The sequence below is a fragment of the Lonchura striata genome, chromosome 2 (assembly GCF_050655825.1).
Source record: "Lonchura striata isolate lonStrDom1 chromosome 2, ASM5065582v1, whole genome shotgun sequence".
Classification (NCBI taxonomy): Eukaryota; Metazoa; Chordata; class Aves; order Passeriformes; family Estrildidae; genus Lonchura; species Lonchura striata.
This window is the reverse complement of record NC_140704.1, coordinates 89,128,412-89,148,880: the sequence shown is the minus strand read 5'-3', so window position 1 is coordinate 89,148,880 and position 20,469 is coordinate 89,128,412.

Here is a 20,469-nt window from a genome sequence, read left to right as displayed (position 1 = left end):
CTTTCTTTCTTTCTTTCTTTCTTTCTTTCTCTCTTTCTTTCTTTCTTTCTTTCTTTCTTTCTTTCTTTCTTTCTTTCTTTCTTTCTTTCTTTCTTTCTTTCTTTCTTTCTTTCTTTCTTTCTTTTTCATCTCCCTTGTTGTAGGACAAATTTGGGGTTTCTCCTGGAATTGTTCAGAGGCTTGACAATCTTCACTTCTCCTGCTGAACATGTGGTTTGGGCACACTGCACCCACATCTTCAGGCATAAACAGTCCCATGTAGTCTGAACACTTGGAACTGACTCACCACTTGGACAAAGAATGAGTTTTCCTCTACAACCTAAAGAGGTAGTAGGAAGTGAGTCATTAAAACAGGATCAAAGTGCAGTCCTGTTGAAGTCACATAGTTATTCAATATTATTGAGTTACATATTATGAGAATATGTCTTTCCACTCCCTCTAAATCAGGAAGATGATATTTCAAATTTAATACTGAAGTCAGTGGAGGTTTCTCCAAATATTTAAGCATGCTTCAGATGCAGTGATAATATGCATTACTGAGCTCAAGGGTAAAAACTCTTCAGAGCATAGACCAATTAAAAGAGATTTAAATATTTCTTTTCTACATGTTGATGGTCCCACATATGCTTTCAAAGAGTAAACAAGTGCATGCATAGATGTTGTGTTACATCATATATTTCAAATTAATTGACTGCTAATTATTCAGAAATTTCTCCTAGTTACTATGATTGTTATTAAATATTTTGCTGTTTCTCATTTAATTCAATTAATTACAGTACAATTTGCATTATGAAATATGAATATTGCAACCTAGAAGAAAACCTCAAACTATAAGTCTGTTTTAGCTCTATACGTCAAGATCACTGATGAATTAAAAATTACTAAACTTGTTAAAGCAGATAGCTAAGTTATTATAAATACTAGAATTTATTTAAGAAATATTAACCACAAACCAAAAACTAGAATTATTTAACAAGGTTGTCTGTAAACATTAACTTATAAAATACATCTTAGAAAATATCCATTCTCTTCTGATTCAGTATACGAAAAGGAAAATAAAAAGGCTAAATTAATCAAATAAATTATTCATTAAAAGCTATTTGCTAAGCTCTGTTAATTAAGCAGTAGGTTAATTACAGAACAGAATTATATATGAGGTGACAACTAGGGAATCCTGCTTGTGAGTTAAGTGTCCTGGGATTGAACTGATGAAGTGTTTTCTCATTCTCTCATCAACTGAGAGATGCTGTTAATTATTCCATGTATTGAGCACTGTAAGGATTCAAAATCCAATAAAATACTAAGGAAAAGTCTTTCCACTAGATTTTTTCTTTTCAATTAGCAGCAGACTGGGAATCCATGTAGTACCTAATCACTATTCTTATTATCTTTTTTTTGTTTGTTTGTTTCTTTTAAGAAGTAATTTTTCTTCCCTAAATCAATTAACAGTCAGGTAAATGTAGGTCATTCTAAATAAGTGGGGAAACTGCTTTAAAATACGGGATCAATATTCACTTTTGAAATGCTTATCAAATCCCAGTACACTGTGCACCTTTTAGACTGTCAAGGCCAGAGTTTTAGGCAAGATTTCCAAACAGATGCAGAAAATTTCAAGTTCAAGAAGCTAAAAATATTTTATAACCTCATTCACAATTCTTCTTATGTGCAGAAAGAAAAGTGAGCAGATGAATAGAATAGATTAAGGTGTATATATATCTTTCTGATAAGAGCCACACCTCAAAAAAAGACTGTTACGAGGTTAATACCGAATATTGTTACCAAAGTTTTCTAACAAAAACCTAACTCTGGCCTTCACTATCACATAAGCAGATTTATATGTTTCAATAGACACACACTGTGTGCACAAGATTTAGAGAATATGTTCTTTCCATTATCTTTTTTCCAAATGAAAAACATTTGTCCATTTTGACTCTTAAATCCTGTTAAACTATTAAATAAGAAAAGTTATGTATTTTTTCACTAGTGTGGCTAAATCAAATAAGTGGAGTACAGGCATAACCTACTGACTGTCTTTTCTGTAAGAAATGATGGCTTCAGTTTTGAATTCTTTCTCATAATTCATAGGAATTATGTAAATTGTGTGTAATATTTAAAATATAAAAATACCGGTAAAAAATACAATGCCTTTTTTTTTTCTCTGATTTATCTTCCTATTTGATTTATCTTCCTATTTCCATGGCTGATTACATGGAAATTGGCTTTGTCCTCTGATCAGCTAGTGCATGCACACTTTTCTTTGCTTCTACTCCTAGCTACTCATCCCCAAATTGCATGAGAAATTACTTTTATTAGCCTTCCACCTCATGTTATGGAACTGTGACCTGACAAAGTTTTCCTGCTACTGCTAATATAACCATTTCAGTTACCTGGTTAATCTGTATAAATATCCTGATTTTTCATGATGCTTCACAAATCTTCTCAAATCAATATTAAAAATGTCACGAGTATTCTTACCTTTTTTACATTTCTCTTAGACAAAAATATTAAATCTACTATTTTCAGGACTGAGACTTGAGGAATGTCATGACTAAACTACCTTCTAGTACCGTACTTCACTACAAAGACATGCAAAATCACAATTTTCTGAGTAATACACTGTGGTTTTTGTTTTGCAAAAGTTTATTCAACATCATTGATACACTTCTTACTAAGGTACTGTCCTCTACACCAATTTTGAACTTGAATGCAGGGCTAAAATAACTCTAAATGTTACAGCAGGATTCTATCAGCATCTACATATGACACACTATTATTGTTACTTCCAGTTAGCTACTGAACTTCCAGTTCACAGTCTATAGTCAGAAATAGCCTTTTTGCATCTGGATTCCCAGTCAGTATTATTGGTTGAATAAAGAGCTCAAAAGCTTGTTTGCAACAGATGCAAGCAGAAAGCCAAATTCCCTCCAGCACTGTTTGGTGCAGTGCTACTCTGAGTGCTCACTCAAAATAGAATGGAATGTTGTCAAAAATGATTATGAGCAGTGCTGCCATGGATGAATGAATGCAATAACAATTGTAATGAGAATAGATGCTGATATTTACATGCATTTAAAATAAATTTAATTGATCAGAAAATATTACATATTGTAGTAATTAATATTAATTTAAAAATAATTAAAGGACTCTGAAATCCCAGGCAACAGCCACAAGACCTTTATTAATTAATCTCATGAGTAGGCCTCATGCATATTGAGTGATAACCTTCTCTTTGACTTCATTTTGTCTTAGGCCAATGATAGCTTAAACTTGACATTGCACTGTATGCTTAAACTACACAAAAAAAAAACCCAAACCAACTGCTATGGGGTTTAGGATGGCTCTGCACACAGATTATTTTTCTTCTTTATTGGTTGAAACCTACTATTCTGGTCTTCTTGAAAATGAAATGAAACCATTACTCATTTCACAGATGTCAGAGAGCTTCAATAATTCCTGCTCAGGACTGATACAAGTGGATTTGGATCATTCACCTCAACTCTTCTCCTAATTTCTCAGCTGCTTGGTCTGTTTAAGTATCACTTTGATTCTCTGCAAATATTTAGATGTTAGAGCTCGTCTAACGTGCTTCAAATTGGTAGTACATACTATTAGCTTCTTTCTCAAATATTTGAAAAGTGTTTTCCATCTGTAACCCTTCACATCTGTTTCTTGGTGCAATAACATTCTATTTCATGAAATGAGGGAATAGAAGAGAAAGAGAAGGTGCATATTGCACAGACTTACCTTTTAGAAGAGGCCACTGAAGACCTCGAACAGAAGGAGGGATATGAGCTATATGATGTATGCCCTTTTTTATTTCTGTTACCACTGGAGCTTACACTGTGGTCAGACAGATGAGCTTTAATGCAATGAAGTAGTAAGATCAGTATTATATCTTTATGAAAGTAAAAAAAGTGTAAAGAAAACAGTGTAGAAAGATGCTCTTGGGTCAACCACAGGATCATTTTTTATTTCCTTTAATATAGATCGTTTGGCTTCCTTTACTCATCTGAATTGAAGCCAATTGATTGATAGTTCAGATCTAGAACTCTTGGTCTATACTGGTCAGGACTTCCATGGATATGCTCTGATTCCAGTCAAGTGTTATTGGCAGCATGTGCTCATACTTTTTGATGTGCAGTTCTGGCATGTGTTAAAAGGCTAAGCAATCCTTGTTTGAACAGTGCCTCAGTCCTTTTTCTGCTTTAAGCACCTTTTGTATCATCACTTAGAAATCCAAAATTATTCTTTCTTCTGGAAAATTTCCTTGGCCAGAAACTGAGCTACCATTAAGGTGATACTGATGGAAACCATGTCGGGAAAAATTAACACTGGTTCTGACACATTTTGTCCACTAGTCCATGGACTACAACAGTTGTACATTCTAGAATTACTTAACTTCCAAAATCTTGTTATAAAATAGAATAGTTTGTAAGATCATTCAAAAGTGATGAGAAAACCAAGCAGTACTGGAAGCTGTAGTCATGCCCTGGTTGAATCTGTCTGTCACTTACAACTCAGTATTGTATTCAGTGCAGTTTGGATCAGCTGCTTGTTTTCTAGTGTTCATATGTTCTGTATAACCAGGCCTCATCTGAATCTGGACACACAGAGTCTCCTGCCATCTGTTTCTGACCTTGTGGCCTGGAAGTTTGATTTTGTTGCTCCAGCTCATTTTATACTGTGTTCCACCTTATTGGGAAGGCAATGAAAGAGGACAAACTACTATGCAGTTACTAGATAGCAATCAAGTTTTAATTGAAAAAGAAAATGTTTCTCAAAGTATATATTTGACTCAAAACTTTGTGGGTCACAGATTTTTCTCAGAGTTTCCGAATCCTCTGCCACGAGTAGATGAATTCTGCTTCTTATGCTTCTTATGCTCTTCAACAATGACTATGAAGAAACCTTCATTTATTATTCAAAATATAATGTCAAATACCAATACTGTCATTTCCTCATCTTTCTCCAGAACCATGCAAAGAATTTAAAGAAAAATTATGATTTAAAAAAATATAATTTTTCTACTGCGATTTCCTGATTTTATATTTTAATCAGCTCTATGTATTAGGAATTTCAGTCTTGGAAATCTTGATACCAAAAAGAACATATGCATTTATACAACATTAAAAAAAAAGAGAAAATGCTAGCATCTATTGAGGTTGCTGATGCCAGTGAATTGATATTGAAAAATATTGTGTTTGCTGGTGAGTATTCAGTTTAATTTATTGTCCTTATTCTAGCTATTTCTCTCACTGATTTAAAAGAAATCAAGACTGAGAAAGCAGAATTGTGAAATCCTTGCAATTTCCAAGCCTGTGGTGAAAACAGTCTGTTGTACAAGAGCAAGTTTCATGTTCCGTTTGCAGCTAATTGTTCCAAAAACTAGACATGTAGCTACATATGGACTGCATTCCGACTTCTTTCTAGATTACTACTACATGAGTTTTTATATAAATACATACATACACACACACACACACACACACACACACACACACACACACATATATATATATATATATATATATATATATATATACCCATATAAATGCTTTTCCTAGTGTGTATCTTTGTATATCTCTGTGTGTGAATATTTATTACTCTTCTTGGTAGTACATACAGAGTTCAACTCTGGAAAACTGACTGAATTCCCTTCTCACACAATCATTACTGACAGAAATGTCAATTATTTCCGCCATGGAAAAATGTGAGCTGGAAAGAACCCAGATTTATTAGCAGATTCCAGGTTCAGTTTGCATATAATTTACTAGCAAAGAAGGTACATCGCTGTAGCTCAGACTGTCATTCTGAAAGCGCTGTAGTTTTTTCTTCTGGTCTGTTCTATATTAGTTGTGCTGACCATCATGCAGAACAATTTTCAATCCCACTGTTACAACATTTTCCCTGTCAAATCATCAGAAGACTATTAACACCTCTCTGCTGGAAGCACATAAAATAATCATGGGAGCTGTTTACGCTAATTCAGACTAACCCAGGCCTCTTTTTTGTTTTGGAATAATTACTGGTTCAAAATATCAGCATGTGTTAAGAGATCAGGATTAATTTGTAAGAGCTGAATGACAATATTTCCAATGGTTTATTAAACACTAATTAGATTTAAAATGGTGTGACTCTACATGCACTTGTGTGCATCAAGAAGTTTAAACATCTGTTTTATAAGTAATGCAGGTTGTAAGATTACAAAATTTAGCATCACTAGGGGATATCTTACCATATTTAATAACACATTCAATTCTGTATATTTTCAGAATTGCCATAAAAGACTTAGTTTGTTTTATTTTGTTTTGTTTTTAAGTAAACAACTAGCTTTAAAAATATGGGGCTTCACTCATCTGCCTGCACTTAAACCTTATAAATAACAAGATTTCATTAAATGTCTGCCTAGGAACAAGACAAGTTAGAGTTCCCCAGTAAAATGTAAGACAAAAAAGTGTAATGAAAGAGAAAAATAATTATTTTAATATTAAAATTGCTGGGATTAAAATTTGAGTAATTTATTCCTGTGTCAGTAGTGCAAGTCAATAAAAAACAAATGGAGAAAGGAGAAACAGAAATTAAAACAGTTCAAAATAATCCTAGTAAATCTGCTGGCATACACAACATTAATTGAGAGCAATAAACTTGAATAATACCAACTACAAATCTAAGTGTGTAGCACCTGAAAAGGTTATCTGTTAGCTTAGCACCTAGGGCATACACTATACTATGCCTGAGTTCAAGTCAAAGATAACATCAAAGACATTGCACAGTGCAATATGCTCTGGACTGACATTGCAGGGCAGTCCTAGTTAACTGCAGATGTAATGGAAAGTTGAGCAAACAAGAAGCTTCTGAAGTATATATATTTGCTTAACTCTTTTACAAGGTTGTTCAAATCCAAAAATATTGTCTTTGTAACAGCAAATATATGCTCATGACCAGACCACTGACCCTTTCTTCACAGCTCATGTGAATTTAGCAGATTAGGTGCAAGGTCCAGGTTCTTTTTGTGTCTCACTCCCTTGGGTTATTTTGAATGGCAGAACTATATTCTAGTCCTGCTTTTTTGATAAAATCTGATGTGAAAACTTCAGCTTTAAAAAAAATAATAAGTGTTTTGACATTTCTGCAGGACCAGGGCTTATACCAATCTTGCCTGAGCTACGTCTCCCATATCACAGGTTTTGTTCAATGTCTAATCTACCTATTTCAGTTCCCAGTATGCACTATTGTTTTTCCACCTGTTTCTCATCTTTCCATTTTTAATTTTTTTTAATGTGACTTGGTAAACATATCAGATACTTCCTACTGAAGTCTGGGCTACTATAGCTATCTGATTATGAGAAATCTGCTTAGCAGCTCTCTTTCAAATATCTACCTTGAAAAGCAGATAGGCATTGATTTGAAACATTACACTTATCAAATGAAAGTGCACTGTGTACACTGTTCTAAGTACACATTTCGTCCCACAGCTGAATACAGAACGACTGGAGATTTGAAAGTAAAGCATTCTAAGAGTGCTATTCTAGGGGTAAAAAAGAACATACTTTCACCACTACTCTGCTTTGTAAGTATATGCTATTTGATTAATTATATTTGTATTATACTTGCATTTGGTTTTGTTTTTTTGCTTATAACCTCTACTTGTCGACAGTTACCAAGAGTAACAAGCAACATATCTGCCCAAGCCTGTATTTGGTCTGACATTCACTGATGCATCACCCAGCATTTTCTACTTGAACTTTTAGGATTTAATCTTAGATTTATTTAAGTTTATGTGAATTCTGTTATTATCTTTTCTAAGTCAAGAGTTTGCCCTTAAGGATTTCAGCAATGTACAAAGCTAAGGGGTAAATTATGTGACAATGTGAACTAAATCTTAGTTCTGCTAAAGTGCGTTGGCATTTTGCCTATGAACTCAAGAGAGACAACAGGATGTATTTGATGAACAGAAATTATCTGCATTTCTGCATTTCAGTGTGGCATGCTAAAGGTGTAGAATTTACATCAATTTAAATAAAATTTTGCATTTCATTCAGAATTTAGCTGTTTTACCTCAAACTCAGCTGCATCCAACAAAAAAAGCTTCCTGCAATGACTTAAGTGGCATTTAAGGCTTAACCTGAGTTTTAATAATCTGTGTGATTTAGTTCACTTACTCCACTGTCATATCATCTAATGTGTATTCTATGATATCTGGCAGGTAGCTGTCTACACTGTAGCTCGACTAGCTTAGATAAGGGGTCATTAAAATATGTTGTCACACTCTTAATTGGTTCTCTCTTGTTCTCTAATAGTTCTTGTCAGATCTGTGGGGTACAGGACACCATTGAGGCCCACCTTAAATTTGGATGTGATATAAGTCAGCATTACATATGTTTAGGTAAAACACATAGAATTCATGGTGTTTAGGGCCCTCAGGGAGTCTTGTAGTATCTGATCACTTATTGAGTCAGACAGACACATAGAGATGATAAGAGAAATTTTTACCATCTAGAAAAGTTTTGACTTAATTTAAAGCTGCAAAAAAGAGTTCAGATGGACTTCATCCAATGTCATGTGACTGTTGGACTGTTGGATCTATATGCTACCATGTATCCTAAATAGAGATTTATCACTTTTTCAAGCCATAGTCACAGATTACATTGGAGAGGTAGTGCTGTTTTCCACCAAAGTTGTTCAGGTGTATGCTTCACTTTTTGACTACTTTAAATTTTCATTTTTAATTTTTCTAGATGTCCTTAGGATTATAACATATTTGCTTCAATTTTTCTTTCATTAATACGTTCATAACATTTTGACTGTCAAATTGTTCCTTTCTACTACACAATCCCCTAAATATTTAATCACAAGTATTCAATATGTGAGTTTATGGGATTTTCAGTTTAGATAAATTATTTTTGTGACATTTAACAGAAAAAAATAGATTACTAAGATGTGATAATAAAATGGGTGAATTACTATCAGTAAAATGGATCTGAAAAAAACTCCAAAAATAATAAATTCATAGATAGAAAAAAAAATATTCTTCTTTACTCCTGAGAGTAAAGTATAATTTCATAAGGTCTTAAAACATGTTTTACTATAACTTCCTACCTTTTCTATTAAGTAGCTTAAATTTGTGTGAAATAATTTATAAAATTATAAATAAACTATATTTATTTTTACCCCCTCTAATATTAGATGCACATAATTCCTTGTTGTTAGAATGTATTTAGTCATCAAAACTAGTACTTAACAAGTAGTGACTAGTAATTAACTAGTAGTGACATTCAGCAGTTGATTGAAAGAAATATTTTTCAAATAGTCAAAGAGGATGTAATTATAATCTCACAGGAATGTAATGAAACTATCAGTTAATGCCTCAATCAACTTGAGGTTTGTAGATTTTAGGACAAAATTCATCAATATATTTTATGACATAATTAACAGTTTTTCATCTTTTAAGAAATCAAAAATAAATGGAACAGTGTTTTATTCACATCATAAACCAGAATTAGAGGACCTTTATGTTTCATAAGAGAAGACTTTCAGCTACTTAATTATGAATTTCTACAATGCTAAAATTAGATGGCACCGCATAATCCTAATTAATTCAAGGCCAGCTCAAACAATTCTAACTAAAGAATTACATGACCATAGTTCATACCCAAACCCACAGTTTCCTGTATATGTTCTGTCTAAGCCTCCACTTTAGGCATACACATAAAATGAGTTGGTATTCTCAATAATCTGTGATGAGAGAGATACATTTTCATGCAAACACAACTACAGTAAAAAGGAAAAAGTCAGTATGCAACAGGGAATGAATTGCATGTTTATGTGATATGGAAGACCAATTATAAGTAACCTATACTTTTAGTGATTTTTAGACTTTTTGGTAATTCTGGCCTTTCTGATAATCAGCATTGCCCATATAAAATTGATAATTGTGTAATATGTCATTATCCTATTAATACCCCAGCCAGTTGTAGTCTTAGGAGCTGGAAAGGAACAAGCAAAAATGATGGCATTTTCAGTTCACTGGACTATGATTTACGTTGGTTTATTTGCCTGCAATGTATTTCGGCACAGCATGACTATGTACACATTAACATTTTGTTTCAGTTAATGAAGCAAAAAAAATTGGCATTCAACATGCTATTTTAAGACATGTTAAATATTTAAAACATTGTTTAGTATGTGTATTGCAAAAGAAACAAAAACTCCACAAATGTACTCAGCCTACATATATTCCTGATAAACCATCACACGTATTTTATTTAAAAGCATAATGAGAAGAACCATTACTCTCTTTCCATAAACACTAATCTCAATATCATAAACTTAGAACTTTCTTCCCAAAGAAATAAAAAGAAAAACAATTCCAAACACAAATATTTGCTCTGATTTCTTCATTTCTGATCCAGCATTTAATTGCAATAATATTTTCCCTACATTGTGAGTAAATCATTATAAATTAGCTCTATATTTCAGTAGTTCAGAGTGATTCAGGTCATACTCCATACCAAGCAGCCTTTAGAAAAGGCCGTCACTTTCTAGACAGGTCTGGGGCTGTTTTATTTTTAGAATCATAGAATCATTAAAGTTGAAAAAAACATCCAAGATCATTGAGTCCAACCTTTAATTGAATATTTCCTTGACAACTAAACCATAGCAACAAATGCTACATTTGTATTTCTAGTATAATTCTAGGGATGATTACTCTACCAACTCCTTGGACAACCCATCCCCATTCTTAACCACTCTTCCAGAGAAAAAAATTCTTCCTGTTGTTCAAACAGAGCCTCCCCTGGCACAGCTTGAGGCCATTTCCTCTTGTCCCAGTCTCAGGACAAGAGGAACAGTTGCCTGGGAGAAGAGGCTGACCCCCACCTTGCTGCAACCTTCTGGAGTAAAGGAGTCATTTGCTTCCAGCTGCATGAGTGACTGTAGTCAAAAAATCCATGTTTGGGAAGGCACAGCTTTGTTGCAGCAGATGATAGCCTAATATCAGCCTCTGTCTTTGATAGCAGTGACCATGGCCACCTGCTTCTGCTATCCCTGGAGGCAGTGCATGTGGGACAGGCAGCAGCTCCCTTTAGACTGGTGTGAGCTGCAAGTTGGAGCTATCCTCAGCAGGGGCAGGATCTTTCCTGGCACTGAACCCAGGTCTGGGAAGCTCCACCATACCCAGAATGACATCCACCTCATCTGTGGATAACCTAGACACCAATTTCCTTCCTCTTTTTTTCTTCTCCAGTGATTGTTTGATAGTTATGCAGCACTGGCAGGTGCCTGGGACACTGCATCTGGAACAAGCATAAACTGAACTGCAGCTGCACTTTGCAGGATCAAACCCATCAATTTCTTCAGAGAATTCCTAGCTTTGACATAAAAACGATTTGTGAATGAAAATAACCCCTGGGTTTGGTTTCTATGGTTACTACTGCACTAAAGAAAACAGAAATTGTCTCATTTATTTATTGATTTATGTCCTATTAAAATGTTATTTGAAAAGTCCAGAAGCGATCACTTTTGGCACCATTTTATGCCTGTTTTAATTTTGATGTTATTAGTTTAAATAGATACCAGTAAATTCTGCTTTCGTGATTTTCCACAAACCAAAACCTATGCAAGAAAGTGAATCTCTTTATGATAGTATTATGGCATTTGCTAAGTTTTTTAAGCCAAAGCAATTATAACACTATCATTTTAATTAAATATGTAATATTATAGGCGCTTACATGAGAAGCTCACCTTGTGGCTGCCTGACTTTCCATTGATAATCAATTTGAACTCCCCAGAAGGGAAAGAAGAAGAAATAATAGTATTTCAGTTCATATGTCCTCAGCTTTTCTATGACTATTTCACCTAATGGACTATGACTATGAATAGCTATTTCTTATTTTAGAAAGAAAGCTCTTACCTTATTTGAATTTTTCTTGGGCAAAAAAAATGAAGTTTAATGTTATAAATTGATAATTACATTTTTGGGTAAATCCTTATATTCACTTTTAAGTTTTAACAGCTGATCAATGTCTATCAGGGCCCTCATAATTCCCTGTGTATGGAACATGACACTGATGTGATTTTTTTTCCCCCCTAAGTGAAATGGTCCTTTCACATGCAATTGTTCCTCACATTAAGCAATTTTAGGTTTCATCACCTTTCTTTTCCCCTGAATCTTTCCAGTTCCTGGTATGCTCTTTCTATTTGATATGGAGACTACAGACACAGTAAATTTGTAAAGGAGTAAATTTGTTTATTTGCCATGGATTTATTCAGTAGAATAATTACTCTTTTTTATTTTCTGTTTGTTTTTTAATACATTTTATAATCTAGATTCATTGCTAAGCCTGTTAAGTCTTATTGCAGATATTTTCAGGTGGCAGACTGTGCTAACACCAAGATATAATTCCAGAATGGGAATTACCATGTTAAGATTCACCTGCACAATTCTTTCCCTAATTTCATTTCTTGACATTCACCTACAGTGAGTTTCACTTACCATTTCCCTTCCACAGTGATAGTCTTGTAAGATTCTTCTGCAACTCTTCAGCCACTGCCTTCGTATCTACTACTTACAACATTGCATCATTTTCCCTTCTTCAAGAATTTGGCGGCAGTTTCATTAATCTGTGGAAGTGAAGCTCTTTGTGTAGCATGCCAGATCTTTCATGGTTCCCATGCCAGTCCACAATAACTGAAGAAAACTGTGTGACATAAGCTATTCCCCTATGAATAATTAAAAAAATCTACCTTAGACACAAAGACTCCTCTTCAGCCAGAGAGAGATAAAACCTCCAGAAATCAACTTGTTCCTTAATTTTAGACATCTGACTGAAGGCTAATGTTTTCTGGTATGAGTTCTTGGAATCACCTGTAATATCCACAGTGTGGATGAACATTGGGTTGTTCGCAGTTTGAGGGTCATCATGTGACCCTCATGTCTAAATTCTATTTCACCTGGGTTTCTCTGTTCTTTTAATTGGTCTGTAGGATGGTGAGGTATCAGCTTTGAATTCTGTTCCATTTAAAACATTTAATTTTCAGACCTTTCTGGGGTGTTGCTAGTACATTCAAATGTTATATTAGTTTCTGCAGACTCCACCGTTTATTTATTGGGCTATAGCTCGATTTTTGGTGATAAACTGCCTGATGAAATAGATCACAACTTTTCATTATAGGTAGAAGCAACTACTCATCTAAACTGTTAAGTGAAGGCTATATCTCAATTCACAGAAGAGCTAAACTGAAATATATGCCTGTTTGTTTTTAAAAACAAGATCAATAAAAATTGCCATTTCAAAGATAAAAATCGTCATGTGATCTATCCTTAGCATTCCTATTAATGTAAGTCATATAATTATTTTAAAAGGCATGATTTAAATTCAACAACTAGCAAAATGAGAATGTTAAAGAGCTCTAAGAACTGGTGAGAGTTGCCATAGTTCTTATGAATTAGTTTTTACCAAGACAGAGGAAAAATGCATACATTTATCTTAACAGAGTTAAATTTCTTGTTCAACCAGACATCTGGGATGGTGTGGAATAAAACAACACAGGATAAGAGAATTTATCTGTTATATAAAAGCATAGAGTGAGAACCTCAGATAATATTAAATTGTCTGTTTCATTTCTTCTAAAGACCTTCATCAGTTTATGCTAGATAGAGATTAATCACCATATTTATAATTTGAAATAAGTTTTGAAGGCCATTGTATGTTTACAAGTTTTATTTCCATCCTTAACTGATATTTTTCTATCTGATGATTTTCAAAAAGTGGGAAATAAAAGACCATTAGAAATTAGAGGGAAAATCAACTCAGACTCAATATTATGTTTTAGGTACCTTGAGAAAACAGATCAATGAAAAATAGTAACTGAATTAAAAAAAAAATAGAAATTATGTTAGGGGAGACAAACCCCAATTTTAAATTAGATTTTCTAATTCTCTGACTATCAGCAAAGTAATGGCTTAGATGATGCTGTGCTTCTCATTGTTTTAGCCTAAGGATGAAAATTACAGGAGGTATTTCTCCTCATAATGACTAGTAGCTTCATTTCCAGAGTTTCTAAATGAACATTAGAAACTCATCTTTTTTGAGAGGAGGCTGGGCAAGTACATAGAAGAAACACCTGTAAGGATTGCTAAGCAGACGGGCCATACATGAATCAAGACTTCTTGATCAGAAACCATGAAGAAAGTAATTGGTGACTTTCATAGGGAGGAAATATACTTGTACTCTTCTCATTATTCTCTGTGTGTCCATTACTGTTATCATGATCTGAATAGCATGGCCATTCTCATAGTGTTTTTAATATGTAACTGAAAAGTATAATTACAGTAGAAGTAATGACCAAACAAGCAAATGGGTCCACTGTAAGGTCTTAAAAGCTCTAAGATGGAAATTAAGAACTCCAGACTCACTTCCCTCTTTAATTATAACCTATGAAAGTGCTCATATGCAAATCACTGAACTGATCTCCCATCTCAGTTCCCCATTTTCTCTAAAGAAACAATGCTTCTGCATGTCAACAAGAGAAGACACAAGAAAAAAATGCAGTACTGCTGCCTATATTTTTATAGTTGTCTGACGCACACTGATTGTGTTTCTAGGTAGCTTCGACAGCCTGGATTTGGAGACTCTGCACATGTGTCCATGTTGATTGATCAAAACTATACAGGGACCTGAGATTTTCCAAGGCTGATTTTTTACTCCTGTCCTTTCTTCCCCTTCTGTGCTCCATCCTTACAAGATAGCACAGCATTACACTCTTTCACAAGTGTCTAAAAAGATGGCTTAGAAAGGAAAAACCCATTTAGAAATAGTCTATTTATTAACAAAATCATATTTAAATTGAATCTATCATGGATTTTTAGTGTCACTAGAGCTTACCAATGCCAATATGTCGCATCTCCTAATTCTAACATGAAAGGACATGAAGATTTATAGCTGTTTCATCTGTTTACTTAGTATGATCACTGTATTTATGTACAAAATGCTGAACTGAAAAAAAATTCAGACAGAAAGAATGGGGGTATTCATGAATTGCCCAGTCTAGCAGCTAATTCAGAACAGTAATAGAGTTTTGTAGAAAGCATCTTTCATACAGGTATTTTTAGCAGGCAATGGAAAAGGGCTTCCACATGGTTTCCAACACTGTTAATCATAACCTGAGGCAAGAGGGATGTAAAGACTGTTAGACTGAAATCTTTTGGAATCATTTATGTCCTTCATGAAAAGTTTAGCATGACTTATTATCAGAATGCTGTGCCTCCATAAAATAAAATATAGTCAGATATTTATCTGAGCCTAATTTTGCACTATCAAATATCACCTAACCCTTTTTAACAGTGAAATGTTACTACTAGCACTTTGTTCAGAACAGCAGAAAACATCAACAAGTGAAAGAGAAGAAAGAGAAGAAAGGTCACAGCCCACTTAGACCCTGGCGTCCCTGTTTCATGAGCTCACAAGCCCAATACCCTTAATCTCCTCCACTAAGAACCATCACAGATCATGCACATCAATGCTATGTAGAAGGGAATTCTGTGACTGTGTACTAACTGCTAATTTAGGATGGATTTGTTAAGGACAAATTGTTTTGGATAATAGTAATAATGATTGGTAGCAATTGTCAATGTGTAATCTTAGTGAATATTGATAGAATAAATTGGTTATGAGGTTTGAAACAGGCATGATCTATCAGTCTTTTAAGCATGCTTGTGAGAACTGCCTCAAATTTCCTAAAAATATCTGGCATGAAATGTCCCTGCAAGTGAAAATAATGAGGCTGCATAAGAAATAACAGCTCCACCAGCACTGTTTGTGTATTGATTCACCTTTTGAGTTGGTTTTCCCAGCCCATTTTCTGTCTCGGACTCTTCTTCCACGTCTTGTCTGCAAAGTAGATCTAAGAGTTTGCTTTCCCTGCACTGTAAAGCCAAAACAGTCAAAACAGATTATTTTCCTCTTCTGTGGATTTGAATGAGATGCACATCACAAAAGACACTTTTGACAATTAAAAAGAAATTGCATAAGTGGATGCCACAAAGTAAAGCCAGTAACAACCAGTGTTTTGAACAGACTCCACATCACTACTTTCTCCACATTTGAAACATGTGACAGTCTCTATTGAATATATGCATTCTGAAACTCTAATTACCACTAAATCAAACAGTTTTAAATAGAATTAACTTGAAATGGCATGGGCAAATATGTCTTTTCTAGTGCACATTTCAGCCATGGGATTCAAACTTTTGAGAGATAAAATTTGTCTCCTTCATTGCATCATGGGAAGAATATTATCTAACCCATTCAAACTGTAATAGAAAACTATGATTTACACACCAAAACCCCTAAACTGTCTAATGATCTAATACCTCTTACCACCATCATGCTAATTAAAGTGTCATTGAGGTTAGGAAATGTTCTTTGTACTCTGATGAGAGAAGATGCAGGCAAATTGAATTTCCTTTCTGATGGTGCTCAGAAAAAGATAATTGACCACTTGTTATTCCTAGGTGTCATGTAATAATAGGACAAGAAAAACTTAGTCTATAATAACTATATTGTCAGAAGAGATATATTTCACCAAAAAAGAAGATATGGAAAGTTTAGAAAATAGTCATAAAGGAGAAACTATCCTCTCCTCAGTAAAACATTGCAATGAGTATGCAGATTTACACCACACATACACACAAACCAACAGCAGAGTGTATTTTATTCCAAACTATTTTTCAAGTATGTCAAAGCTACTCCATGTACAAAATAACATTATCTTACTTTACAGTTCTCAAGTGAAACATGGTGATTTTGTTGAACTGAACCTAAGAGGTGTTGGTGTTATGACTGAAGCACTACTTTTTAAATGAATGTGAGTACAGAAAGGAGGCTTTCATTTTATGGAGCGCAATAGGCAAAATAATGGGATTAAATAAATAAAAGGGAAACCCATAAATGAGATTATTAATGAGAAATAAAGTCTATGTACCTAGTTCAGGAATATCAAAGGACCTCAAACAGATCACTGCATTTTCGAAGTCTAAAGGTACATTGAAGTGATTTGATACTTTATTTCTAAGATAAAAGAATTCAGTACTACCATCTGGCATCACAGAAGAGGGCACTTAAACTTTTTTTTTCAAATGCAAAACTGCTTTTTTTAGCACCACATAATGTAAAAAATTGTGTGAGTGGACTCTATAGTAATCTGAAAAACATCCTTTTCTGGCTTTTTTTGTCCTTTTTGGTTTTGCTTTGCACATTTAGAGCATATGTTCATTTTTTAACATGAGTAACAATGTTCATTTTTTAACATTGTGTGACAACAATACATTCATTTCCCATCTCTTTGGGGCAAGGTCTCTTATACTGTATGTTTGTTCAGTAAAAAGAACAATATGATGCAGTAGGAACTATGGTAACATAGAAAAATAGACAGAGTCCTACCTTCTGCTCACTTATATTTTCTTTTGGCTTAGCACAAATATTTGTGCATACTGGGGATTCATACCAAGAGAAAAAGAGACAAAGCCATAAGAAACACTGAGGTCCAGCAACAGGGTTACATTCCCACCTGCAGATACCATATATCTGGACACTGTCTATACATTCCCACTGTGTAATATAAAACTTTTAGATCCTTCATGTTTGTCCGGCTGGCTGTTAATGAACTGAATATACTGTCAAGATCTTGAGAGAGGACAGTATTTTCAGTCTTATCTACCCCATCTTTCATTTGAGGGTAAAGAATTCAAACACGCTGATTTCACAGAATTTTTTTAGGTTTTCATAATAAATCATTTACTACTCTTCTGTAGACTGGAAACAAGCAAGTCAGTTTAAGTGTCTCACTATATTTCCTAATAACATAAACTTTCATCTGAAAAAAAAGAAATAATCCAATGTGTCATCCAAAAATTGGATATGAAAACACATTTTGTCAAGATCTAAAATCATGCACTTCAAGGAAATGGACAGTTAGCTAAGATATACAGCCACATATAGTCTACTGAATTGCTATATTTTCAAATAATAATTTAAAAAAGACAAAACTGTGGGACAAGTAGTTAAACTTGTTCAGAGATTATTAAAGTTTTCCATGTGGAATTATCAAAGTTGACAATATCTGGCAACACTGGTGAGACTGCCTCTAGACTGAGTATATAAGACTGTAACAAACCTCACTGATCAGCAGAAATGTCCCTCTGCTTCCTTTCCTAAGCAAGTAGGCAGAATTGGACATTGATATTTTATACTGGATGAATACTTTAGGTAGGTGTTACAATGAGCTATATTGTAGTTGTGCTGTTTTATGGGACTAGTGCAGTTATCTTCCTTTGAGGACCAGCTGTGAAATCTAGGTGCAACACTCTGTGTAGACAGAAAAGCCTAAGCTGTAATTTTAATGCATTTCTAGAAATGAAAGAAAATTAAGTGATGTTAACTGATAGGTAGAATTAACATACAACTTAGGTCATCCTGTGCAAGCAAATATGCTTTGCAGGTGTGGGGTGACAGGAAAGTCAACCCCTAAATTTCATCAGTGGCTGCCTAAGAAAACTTTTTGCCATAAATGTGTTTTAGAAACACTTGTCTCTTTATTGTCCAGATCTTCAGAACAGGCAGGACATAGACTTTCACAATGCACTATGATCCCTGATTTTTAACAACATTTTTGTCACACTGGCAACAAGCATAGGTAAAAGATGCCAGACAGGGCAGAACTGCAGGAGAGCTGCAGCAGGGTCTAAAAGTCACCTTTACAGTCCTCTTAAATCAACTCTAGTGAATGCTCTCTGGCTGTGGCTGGAGACTCAGTGCCAATGCAATTTTGCATCGAAAATTTGAAGAGATGGGAAACTCTGCAAAGCAATTCTTGATGAAAAATCTCGTCTAGGCATACTTACAGAATTCTGTGTCAGAATTCCATCTCTGTTAGTGATTGTAATTAGCCACTTATACCTATAATCTTCCTTATAGAGATTGTCTCCAGCTATTTTCTATGAATTCCAGTGGTCAATGTTAATTTTTAGCACCAACTTCAGGCAATGACAAGCTATCCAATGTGTTAAAAGTGAAAAAGATAGCATTTTGGCTAAAATAAATGTGTCTGTTTTACAAGGTAGCCTTTTTGAAAAATGCATTACAGTAACATTATTTTTTTTTTTCAAAACGTCTTTCCCTCCCCTCATTTAAACACACATTATGATGAAACAATGAAGTAATCATATGATTAATAGATGGCAGGACAATTTAAATCCCTTTCTAGGAAAAAAAAAAAATAAATAAAAAGGTAGGTACTTCTAATTAAGAAAAAAAAAGCAGTTACTGTGATAATATTGCAGTGAATCACACCCTTTAAGTGTTGTCACTTATCAAAGATGAGGGCTATACTTTCATTCTAACATATATTTTCTCTGTGGAAGCTCTTGAGTAGATGCTACTTTTCAGCTACAAACTGTGATAGTTTGATCTTCTGTTACTTAATTGCTGTGAGATCCAAAGATACACAATTTATATATGATAATATATACAATTATATAATTTATATATGATAAAATGTTGATGCTATGCATTGACACTCAAACTAATTAAAAATTTGAACTGTATCTCTACTGAGGGGAAAAAACTGAACTGATCATTAACAAAAAAACCAAAAATCCTCAGTTTCTAAGAGTCAGAAACTTGGCAGTACGAGGAATATTAGATGTCTCATTCTCAAGGAGATATATATTTGTACTGGGAGGCATAAAGTACAGAAATTGTTTGAAAGAGCTCATTTTCCTGATGCTCTCTAGGAGCTCTCAACTAAAGATATTGTTTATAAGAAGGGAATATTCATTATTTTCATTAAACTGCAGTAAATGTACCTATTCTAATACATCTACAGTCCCCAGATAAATTTTTACCATCATATCTAATTTGGCCAGCCACGCAATCTCAGCAAACAAAGTTAGTAAGACGTTATAAAAATGCTGATGAGTTTCAAGTGAATCCCAACTTAACAATCATCACAAAAATTCAAAAATTATTCAAAAATTATACTATGTAAAATTAAGATCCTTTCCCCTGCTCTTTCATCATTGTCCAGTTATAAGGTCTTCAGCATTAGGGATTCTAAACCCTATGTGCAGATCAACATTCTTCTAGTAAAAATAAAAAGCATTTTGAATAACATTTAGGATCCAATTAAATGTTTTTTTTCTATTGGAATAATTTTAAAAGTTAGGATTCTCTCTGTAAACTCATCCTCTGGCAAGGGCAAGAATTAATCTCATATTAAACAGTAAAACATATAAATCCAAACTACTTACTTGAATCTTCTAGGCTTTCATCTATACTGTTAAGGTTTTCAATCAGCATTCAGAATTTCATTATGTTTCTGCCCTTCAAACAGGACATTTAAGATGCTGTCAGTCTGCAGCAACTTGTTGCTGAAGGTGTTTACTCCTACTGTGACCAAAATCGACAGTAA